Source organism: Frankliniella occidentalis, unplaced genomic scaffold (assembly GCF_000697945.3).
Source record: "Frankliniella occidentalis isolate FOCC.00 unplaced genomic scaffold, Focc_3.1 Scaffold158, whole genome shotgun sequence".
NCBI lineage: Eukaryota > Metazoa > Arthropoda > Insecta > Thysanoptera > Thripidae > Frankliniella > Frankliniella occidentalis.
Window position 1 is genome coordinate 388,800 of NW_026267284.1, and position 10,912 is coordinate 399,711.

The 10,912-nt window shown below is 53.5% G+C and overlaps 2 non-coding genes across 2 annotated transcripts; both read left to right on the forward strand.

Annotated features, from left to right (window-relative positions):
• The first annotated feature begins 5,277 nt into the window (after nt 1–5,277).
• On the forward strand, nt 5,278–5,348 carry Trnag-gcc (transfer RNA glycine (anticodon GCC)). The gene has a single exon. It is a non-coding gene; the product is annotated as a tRNA-Gly (tRNA).
• An 80-nt stretch (nt 5,349–5,428) lies between these two features.
• On the forward strand, nt 5,429–5,501 carry Trnan-guu (transfer RNA asparagine (anticodon GUU)). The gene has a single exon. It is a non-coding gene; the product is annotated as a tRNA-Asn (tRNA).
• Nucleotides 5,502–10,912: the final 5,411 nt, after the last annotated feature.

Sequence of the window (10,912 nt, forward strand, 5' to 3'; positions counted from 1 at the left end):
GCTTTACCGAAATGTCTTATGGGATATTTTTCTGAATGGAAAACGGACAGAGAGAAAATTTTGAATTGCGAAAAGGGGACCCGGGGACGGTGCATTGTAAATGTAAATGGGCAATTTTGTTCCTAAAAAGAAAGAACGTTTACGTGCACGTTCAGATCCGATGCATTTTCTTTCCTAAAACTGGCAGAATTGTGTTCAGCTTTACACTTAGCTTTGCAATTTTCCCAATTTTATTTGCAAGTGTGTGTGCTTTTTTTTGAGACCACTGTCTTTTTATTCCGTTTTTTTGTGTGTTTGTGGGGGGGGGGGGGAGAAGGTTTTCTCGCCCCCGGGGCAAGCGATATCTAGCACCCAACTCTTGGGAGAGCGATATTAAATGCTATGGCTCCTTGAGATTCTAAAGGACTTATTTTTTCCGGTACCTGTCCGTTTTTCGACTCAGCGAAACATCCATCCCCCCCCCCTCCCCCACCCCACCCCGGGGATCCTCTCAATCCGTCACCCGCGCGATTCGACTCCGCAGAGAGGAGAGAGACAGAGGGAGAAGGGCCGCCCGGCGGAAGTGGCTCCTTCCTGGGGCGACATCCGGGGAGAGGGGAGTCATTAGTGAGCGCGCGTGCGAGCCGCGAGGGTGTTCTTGTAACCCCCCCCAATTTCACCCCATCCCGGTGCCCGCGGTTTAGGCAGTGGGGGAAAAAGAGTGGGGGGGAGAGGGAATAATTTGGTGGCGGCGGCCGCCGGGCGGTCCCGCCGCCGGACGCGCTCCGCTGTGGGTTGGGCTGCCTACCCCGGGCCGCGCGGGCGCCTCAAGGAGCTTATGTCTGTGGCAGCCACTGTCGCGCGACGGTCTTCCGCACTGTGTGAGGGCGCGACCAAGGCGCGACCAAGGCGCGCGCTCTCCCACGGGCAACGAGGGGGCGCGGCCGGCGGGCGGGGGTCGGGCTCACCGGAGCCGGGGGCGGGCAGAGGGGCGTTGCGGGGGGTCGTGACCCAAAATACTTCCGCGTAAAGAGAAGAGAATCTCTATTCGTAGTAGTCCTCTGTGTAGAATAAGTGGAAGACGACATATAGCTTTAGAAGTTGCTCTACGCGGTTCGAAAAGTTACGAAAAAGCACGAGAAAGGTCAAAAAGTCATTTTAAATGTCGAGAAAGGGCGAAAAAATTTAAAGCAAAGGCGAATGGACTAAAAGTACCAAAAGTACTAAAAATAAACTTAAAATTGAAGAGAACAAATTTTGGTGAAAACACAGGGAGAATGTTTCTGTAAGCTCATTCAAACAAAGAACATTTTTGTCTTTTGAAACAAAATGTGTAAAACTGAAACAAAGAAGAAGAAATTGTCTCAGTTGAGAGACATCATTTGTTGTTGGTTCAATGCATCCATTTAAACGTTCTCATTTTGCACACAAAATTGTTACCTGCCGGTTTGAGTGTAGGTGTGTCTTGTCACCGTGGCACGGCACTTTGAATGTTGGTGTTGGATCTATTGCAATTATTACCTGGTTGGCGCGGGCGTTGCTCGTACATGGCGTTGTCTTTTTCAGTTTGTGTTGTTGTGTTTTTTGCCGCCGCCGCCGCCGCCATTACGGCCCGTGCAACGGGACCCTGCGCAGCATCCATCAGCAGAGGCACTGCACTGCTGCTGGACCAGACCGCTTGTCATGTCGACTGCGCCGCGCGGCTCAAAGACCCCGCCGCGCCGGCAGTGCACCGCGCGAGCTGCGCGAGCACCGAGGAGGTCGACGAGGCCGAGCCGCTGGTAAATGCCTCGGGACTGTATAAGGGTGTCGGCCAGCCGCCCCACTCAATGCGAATGCGAATGCGGGGCGGTAAAGATTCTAGTTTTTTGAGAATTTTTATTTTGAATGTCTGAACTTTTCCCCTAAATGTTGTATTTTTGTCAATTTTTTTTCCTGATAATGTTAACATTTTCCCTATCACTTTCTGGAAAAGTTGCCTAATTTTCCATAAAAATGTCGGACTTCAAAATTCCTCTGCGTTGGGAATAAAGTTCCCTTCTCGGTGAAGTTCGTGAGGGGGCCGCCGCCTCCTCTCTGATTTGGTTTACCCGTCCAACAGGAAAAGTAATTATTAAACACCTGCGCGAGTGAAGTGTAATCGACGTCGTAATGAAGAGCATGGCATGCTCGGTGCATCATAGGTGCCTCCCGGGGCGGGGCCGCCGGGGCCCGGGAGGAGGCCTGCGGCGCAGCCCGCTGCTCCCGGCACCAACCGCTTTACTGCCTGACCTTTCCCTTGTCGTAAATGTCGTGCTTTGTAGAAACTACTTGTCGCTGAGTAGAGTGGCGCGTCTTGGCGGAATTTATGATTGGTGCAGCAATAGGAGAGGAGGAAATCGGCCAAAGTGAAAATAATGAAGGTTTCTGCAAAAGGATAAGTGTGTTTTTGTCTTTCGTATGTACTGCTGACTCGCGCGCTCGTGCGCTCTAGCTGCGATGATGTTCAGTTGTTGTATCGGGGTCGATGGCTCCGGTGGACTCCGGGGTCGGTCCATAACGCCAGCCTGCGGGAGGCGGATTGACACGATAGAGAGATCTCGAACTGATTTGAGGGAATGAAAAGCGAGTAAACGCGTTGGCCTGCCTTTTCTACGCACGGGGGAGGGAGACGGAGAGAGAGTGAGGAGTGAGCGAGGCGGGCGAGTGTAGAGAGAGGGTTTCTGATCGGAGTGAGGATGATAAAGTGACCCTCTCGGCTCGAGACGCGCGCGCTCCTCTTCAAAGTGAAAACAAAGTAATATCGAGTCGTATATATTTCTCATTTATTGATCGATTCTCGCTCTCCCCTCTCCGATCGATTGTTGTTTGGTCGTATTTTGGGCGCGCCGCGGCGTCTTGGATCGCGTGGGAAACGCATCCTTCCCGGGCCTCGGGGGTCGCTCGCTGTGTCAGGCCTGCTGTCATGGCGGCCCGCGTGGCGCCCCATAACGCGGGGCTCTTCCTCGTCTCCTTCCTGCCCGTCATCATCAACCTGGCCCATCAACAGGCCCCACATGCCATCATCAACCGAATCATCAGCCCCCGGCCCCGCCATTCTCTCGTTCGCCTTTGGCACGCTTTGCCGTATGACAGATCGCTCCCGGCGCAGCGGCAAAGAAATTAGAGTTATAAGTCAGCGGCGGCGAGGCGTTCTGTGGGAACGAGATGGGCCATTTTATCAATTTTACTGGCCGGATACCGCGGGACTAGATGTTCTATTTTTATTTATTATGCAGTTTCTAGTTAGCAATTCTTAGAGAAACGCATACATTAATTACTAGCGAAACATGTAAGAAGACATGCCAGTTCCGGTTGACACATAACTCAAAAATGCGCTTCAGTAAGGTGAGAGCAACACTATCAATGCATTTTGAACCCCAATGCACATCGCAGAATCCGCCTCCTGCGGCATTCATCTTTGGGTACTAACGGCGAATTTAGTAATAAAATACCCTGTCGCTCGGCAGAGATAACATAAAAATACAGCGTTGTGCAGTTCCACAGTTACACAGTTGCACAACACAAGGACACAGCAGGCCCGCGGGCATGTGTCCAGCGGGGAAGCCGGGGAGGCCGGCCTGTGGCCCACTGCTGCAGGGCCCGGACCCTGTTGCACGCTGCAGGCAGGCTGCAGGCAGGCTGCAGGCAGGCTGCAGGACCCCTGTGATTAGGAGACAGGCGTCCCGCCGCGCCGGCCCGAGATAGCACCCGGTGAGAACATTAACATGTGTGTATGAGTGTCTCCGATTTCGCGACCGTGAGCCTGGCTGTTGCGCAATAATAAGGGCCCAACGGGGGTAGAGGGTAGCCTTCGACTTTCGCAGATGATCTGGCATTATGGCTTCTTTGAAGCAAAAGAAAAAAATTACCTCCGATTCATTTCGATCGGCTGTTGCGGCGTGGGAATGATGCAACAAACTACTGAAATGAAATCCCTACTTTATGCCCTCTGTGAGATTGCTTGAGGATAGCCACGCTGGCTGCAGCGAGGAAGGGCCGCGGGACAGCTCCACGGGCCTATCGGGGGCCTCGCATCTTGATGCATTGCACTGCACAGCGTTTGTGTGAGGGTGAGAGAGAAACTCTCTGCGAGTGTGCAGCGGGGGAGGGGTAAAATGGCATGCTTCTATAGTTATTTGCCTAAATATTGTGAAGTTAAATCACCATCAGGAAATCGGAGCTATGAACTTCTCCTCCCCCGGTGTGATGTGTGATGGTCGTTCAGATGTGTACCACGCCAATAAACCTTATTCCGCGGGAGGCATCTCTGTCCGTCACCGAGCGCGCTCGGGCGCAAGGGAATACTATAAATTGTCGATGGCTATCGCCGCTCATTTATTTATTCCCCCGCCGTCCGTTTCACTTTCCCCCGTAAAAGTGCGTGTCTTCGTGTCGCTGCGCACGCGCGACGCTCTGAAAGACGATGCAAACGGCATGTGCAGCGTCGCGCACTTCTCATTTCTTTTTGTGCTGGCGTTTCTGATGGTTTTAAAAGTGTTTTCTCTCTGGCCGCGCGCTTGGACGACATTTGAGCTCTGCCTTTTAGTTGGCCGTAATTAAGGGCTTTGGTTTTACTCGCTATACTTGCGCGAGATTTAATGGCTGATTTTGACGAGCGACAAATGAACTCCTTTCTGCTGGTGTATGGCGCGCGGCCTGCTGTGGCGGCGGCTGCACCGCCCCGCGCCGCGGGCCGATCCGCGGGGAGAGGAGGGAGACGACACAGAAAAGGCTCTGCACCGGCCGTAACTCTGTGTTTTAACGCCGCGGCTGACCGGGCCACAGACTCGACGTGCACTTTGTTGCCTCGCTGGGCGGCGTTCGGATCGGCGCGATCAGCATCCACTCTGTTTTCTCACCAACCCTCTCTGATCCTCTGGAGGGACTTATTCGGACGCGGCACCCGTCAAGAATCGGAGTCGTGCTTCGCTACGGGGGTTACGTCAGCTCGCGGTTATCGCCTAACCCTGCAAAAGCACTGCGAAGCGCGTCGCGCGGCTGATGATGATGCGGTCGCATTTTCCGTTTTGGTCGCGGCGCGGTCATGATCAGGCGGCGTCGCTCCGTCTCTCTCGCACTTGCAGCGCGGTCCGCTGGGGCTGCCGCGCCCGCCGCGTGAGTGCGAGGGAGAGGGAAGACCGGCCGGGCGGGCCGGCGGCCAACGAACCCGTATCTATCCCGAGTCTCCCCCCCTCTCTGCTCCGAGCGGACACCCGACCGAGCGGAGCACCTCCCCAGCCTAGACACATTGGAGAAGTTGTTGGCACTGTAGCACAAGCATCGGTGGTTCAGTGGTAGAATGCTCGCCTGCCACGCGGGCGGCCCGGGTTCGATTCCCGGCCGATGCAATCTTTTGAGAATTTGTTGAGATGAGTTAGGATGAGCTTGTCTCAAACCGAAGGTGCTCTTCCCTCCTCGTCACCACGGGGCCTCCGTGGCGCAATGGTTAGCGCGTTCGGCTGTTAACCGAAAGGTTGGTGGTTCGACCCCACCCGGGGACGTACTATTTTCCAAATTTTCTTTCATGCCTCCCAATTTTTGGAGTCCCTTTTTTCACCTTTTTCCCGGGTGGAAGGGTCGCCAAGCTACTCTGTAACTTTAACGCCTCGGTCCGCTGCTGCATCTGCCTCCTTCGTGCTCGCCTTCTTCTCGCGCGGGACTATGCTGCTGGCGGTGCGCCCCTTACCGACGAGCAGAGGTCCTTCCACCCCTCCCTTTGCTGGGCCAGGGCGCGCCAGTCAGTCACGCCGTAAGGCCTCGGCATACATGACCATGACCTCACCGTGGCAGTGATGTGGTAGCGGAGCTTACTAGAGGCTTACCTACAGTACTATCGGACACTGGGCTTACCCCGGCAGGCTCTCTTGCCCTTGATCCGTCTGGCGGTCACCTTGCGGATGAGTCTGTCCTCTGTGGCGCGCTCAAAGTGCCCTGCCCAGTATTCCTGTTGCTCACTTCGGAAAATCGGTGTACACTCATGGAAAAATCATCGAAAAGTCGCGAAAAAAGTCAAAACCAAGGGAAAACTTTTTTACTGCACGTAATTGTGGTTTCACGAGAATAGTTTGATTCCTGGCCCCTGCCAATGGTACATTGGCATATTGAGTTTGTTTTTTCATGTGTCTTGCATTCTGACCTACCTCAGCACGCACCGCTTTGCGGCCTGCGGCGAACTAGGCGACAAGAGTGAGCAGTTCTTCGAAATCCAATTATAAACTGGCCATAATTAACCTCGAATTTATTACAGCCCATTTAATCATAATAATATGCATGCCGCAAGCTCTTGGCTGGGCATGGCGGTGACTGGGATGGCCAATAAAAGCGACCGCGATTTGACCGCGTCACACTCGCGCGCGCTCCACCACACACACACACACACACACACACACACACACACAGACACACACACACACACACACGACCGGCGGCATGTATGGAGTGCCGACCGAGTACTACCGAGAACACCAGAAAACACCGTCTGTAGTTGCAAAATTACATGTTTTTTTTCTGTTGTCTTCTCTGCCTTCGGTTATCGCACACAGCTGATTGTGAGCTCAAGTAAAAGTAAACTCATCCAGTGCGGAGCAGCACGCTTCCTATAGAAAGGTTCCCTTGTTCAAAGAAACTTACTTTCGGCCAACACAAGATTACCATGTGTTCCATAGGCGCCGTACTATGCCCAGCCTTCACCTTTTTGTTGGTGACATTGTTCTGCATTGGGGTGTGCGGGTGGGGGTGGGCTTGCCTAACGTCGCTCACTCCGCCTAACATTTTAATGCAGTAAGGACTAAACAAACCAAAGTAAATTTCACTACATAGACTATAGCGTTTTTTTTTTTTGTTTTTTTTTTTTTTTGAAGGATTTAGAATTTAGATGTTAAGTGACTAACTGTGAAAACTCCGAAAATGTAAACAATTTCTTGGTAATTAACGACGTTATTTTTTGGCGTGTAGTATTTCTGATTTGTACCAGGTGGCTGATTCACGCCGCGCACTTCTGTAGGTATACTGTACCGCACGCAGGAGTGCGGGCGGGCTTGCCTATCGCCCCTGTCCACGGCGCCTTACGAGCCGAGCGAGTAGGCAACCCGCTCGCACTCGTGCATGCGGTACAGCATAACTACAGAAGTGCGCGGCGTGAATCAGCCACCTGGTATGCGTTATTGCGCGTTATTGTTTTCTCTTGACCGAAGCAAATTCTATCCTGTCTCAAAACTAGTAATAATTGCCCCAATTGGGTTCGTACCCCTTTAACATATGGCTTTGTTGCTCTACGCTCTTTTGCTTTCCGACCTGGCTCCTCACGGAGGTTATTAGGCGCACATTTGGGCGCAGCGGCAGCGTCAACAGGACCACCCGGGCGTCAGTCAGGTGTGCTGGACAAGGACCGCACTCGAGTGGGACGAGGACCGCCTCGCGAGAGAAAGGATTTAATTCGGCGCGCGCAGGTTGCGGGGGCGCGCCTTTTTAAAAAGTGCTCTTGCCGGTTGTTTGTTTCGGGCTTTGGACCACTCCGGATGACTGGCGTGTATATGCATGTGTTGCGATTCGTTTCGGATTCGGAACACGTCTCTCGCTCTTCCCGTATATTCGCGTTCAAACATGGAGGAGACACCCCTGACACGCCCTGCTACGCGTGCACAATCCACGTCGGCAGCACAAATTTTGGCACAGCATGCATTTATGTGCACATCATGATGCATCACTCAAATAAATACGGGATTCGCCATTTAAGCCGTTTTTGATAATATTGCTACACAAGTAAAGCAAAACTTTCCTAGGCAGCTTGGTTTCTTTTAGCAAACAGTTTATCATTTCTGGCAATTTTTTTGTCAATTCCAGTAAAAACACTTCTTTTACTGTGAACTAAATTAGCAAATATTTTGCTAAATCAGTATACCTTTTCCTTGTGCAGCCTGCTGCGCCACCCAGTGACCCATGGAGGGGCGCACCTGTACACTCTGCCGGTACCCGAGGGCTAATGACATTACCTTTCGGCCGCTATATTTCTGCCTCCTCATTACTACGTGTGCCGTGGAGGTCGGCCGGTTCCGGTGATCCTTTCAGCAGCAGCAGGCTGGGGAGGGGCGGGGCCGAAACGGGGCCTAGGGCAGGCAGGCAGCCAGCTGCACCGTGCAGCAAGTCATGTTAGCCAAGTGCACGCCTATGTTGCTCGCGGGTAGGTGCATTGTAGCCGTGCATCGCACTTGGGGCCCTACTCCTCTGCCAGTCATGATCCCATGCCGTCGCGCGAGCGCGCCCTCACACACACACACACACACACACACACAGTATAAATGTGTGAGGAACGGATCAAGATGAACTACACCCAGAAAACCGTTTCTTTGACTTAACGAAATCACGAACTGACGATATTTTCGTTGATTTGAAGAAAAATTTCTTTATCTCAACGAAAATTTGTTCAATATGACAACTTTCGTTGAGTGAAAGAAATTTTTTCGTTATATGAACGAAAAACATTTCTTTGGTTTCTGGCACGAAATTTTCGTTGAATTAAATAAAATTTCTTCAATTCAAAGAAACGGTTTTCTGGGTGTAGAAAGCTCTGGGACCTGGTTGTATTATTGTTTGCACTCCTAATGTTGCGGGTTTCCCTACCTCCTTCGCAATGGCCCCTGCAGTTCTAGCCACGTGTGCGTTCTGTTGATGTGTGCGAGTGCAGGACAGAGAGAGAGAGAAGGTGGCCGCCATAGCGGGAGGGCGAAGGTATTGATACTGCACTGATGCGAGCGAGAGAGGGATATACACGGGGGAGGGGGTTATTGCCGCTCCCTCAGCAGCTCAAAGCAAGCTGCCGTAAAAGGCCCTCGAGTGCGCGCCGTGCGCCGTGTCGACCCTGTCGGGAGTGTAAGGACGTATCGCCGTTACCGGTGACCACGTCGATGACGGCGGCGATGATGCCGAAGCGGCGCCATCCACCCTCTGCATCATCCGGACACCTCCTGCTGCACCTTCGGGATGCGGTAAGCGCGCATCCGTTAGCCCGTTACCCCCTCAGCGCTCCCTGGCTCCGCCCCTCTGTACCGCTGCGGGTCGTAAAACCGTCTCGCTCCATCGCTCCCATCTCGTGTCGTTGAGTCGCGGGTTCGAATACCGGCCGGACGAGGTAAGATTTTTGTTGCCTCACCGCAATGTCTTTGCTGCTGGCAAACGCTCGGCTGATCGGTTTTTAGCGCCGGTTTGGCTCGGCTGCGGCTGCCGCTCTCAGTGGCGAGGGTCCCTATAAGGACTGTTGCTCACGGCCGAACTCTTCCAGAAAGACGGGATGGAACGGAACGACTCGGGGGCACTACCCTTGGGGCACCGGCGCGGCGGCATCACTCGGCCGCGGGCACCCGCAGACTGGGCATGGATTTGTCGTTTTGTTGCCGAAACGATCCCCCCCCCCCTCTCTCTCTCTCTCTCTCTCTCTCCGTCTCTCTCTCTCTCTCTCTCTCACTCACTCACGCGCATAGACTAGTTTCTCTATGCTCACACGCACTCACGCACCGAGTCTCTTACACCCTCAGCGAGGCATGCTCCTCCTCCTATACAGTTCCTATACCCCCCTCTCCCCGCTCATATACTCCACGCGTGGAGTGGCAGGGAGTATCGCCTTGTCGGTGGTTGGCGTACGGTGCGGCGGCGTGCACGCTTGTTCGTGCAGCACATGTGTGTGTGTGCGTGTGCGATTGCATTAGCAATCACATCACCGCATGAGTCGGATCGCTTCTTCTCCTCCTTGGATTGTCCGACTGGTGTTGCCGGGACGAGACGAGGATGGGGTCCTGCTGCTGCAGGGCCGCCGTGCCACTCCACGCCGGGGCGGAGCGCGTTGTTGCCAGGTGTAAGCACCCCACCGCATAGTGACCATTACCGACCGGTGGGTGGCGGGGCGGGGCGCCCGGTGTGGGTAAACTGGAGTGTTTTGTGCGGATGCGTCATTATGTTTTCTGCTGAATGATACGTGGGACCTGTGGGACCCGGTCGGTGCCGGCCGCCCTCCTCTCCGGCCGGGACCCTTTGTGTCCCCCCGGCTCCATTCAGGCCCGCGGCCCTTTGCGCAGGTCCACGGGAGCGTCTGGACACCCGCAAAAATACGCAAAATAAATGTCTTTCTCGCTTGCCTTGCCGTGTTTGGGCCGAAATTATCCAAAACTGTTTAGGCCACACCCGCCGTGCTCGGAAAACAACGACGAACACAGGATTATTGATAAAAGAAGTAGTTCACGATTTTTAACAGGATCTGTTGTAACTTTACTCTCAACACTGACTCGGCGACTTTGCGGCCAGCTCGTTTTTCCGACGGACACCCTAGCAGCGCCACGCCACGCTTCGGTTGAGCGAAAAACCTTTTTATTTGACGCCGATAATGATCGTGGGGGAAGAGCAGGGGACACTTACATCATTTTTCACACCTCCCGCCGCCCCACAGGTGCCTGGCCGGGCCTGCCCCTTGTTCACCTCTGCGCCGATAAGGGAAGCAGGTCGTAGGGAGTAGAGTAGGAGAATGTTGCAGTGGGTAATCGAAAACTCGTGAGTGTGGTCAGTTTTAAAGGGAAGTTTTTATGAAAGTGTGCATTTTCTGATGGTGGTGAGACACATTTCCGGGAGTGTGCGTCTGCCTCCCTAACCGCGTCATTATCCTGTCTGCATGGGGTAGACGGACAAAATAAGAGATAGATGCGAGGAGGAGGCAGGAGGAGGAGGGGCAGCGTGGAATCAAGGCGTGGATATCACCACTGTACGTGCGAGTTGGTCTCACAGCCCGACTTGTGTTCGGATGTTTATTCCCTTCCATACGGACTTGTATACCCCCAGTATGGGTTACGGGATGTCTAAACAACACCTCCACCCTCTCTCTCTCTCTCTCTCTCTCTCTCTCTCTCTCTCTCTCTCTCTCTCTCTCTCT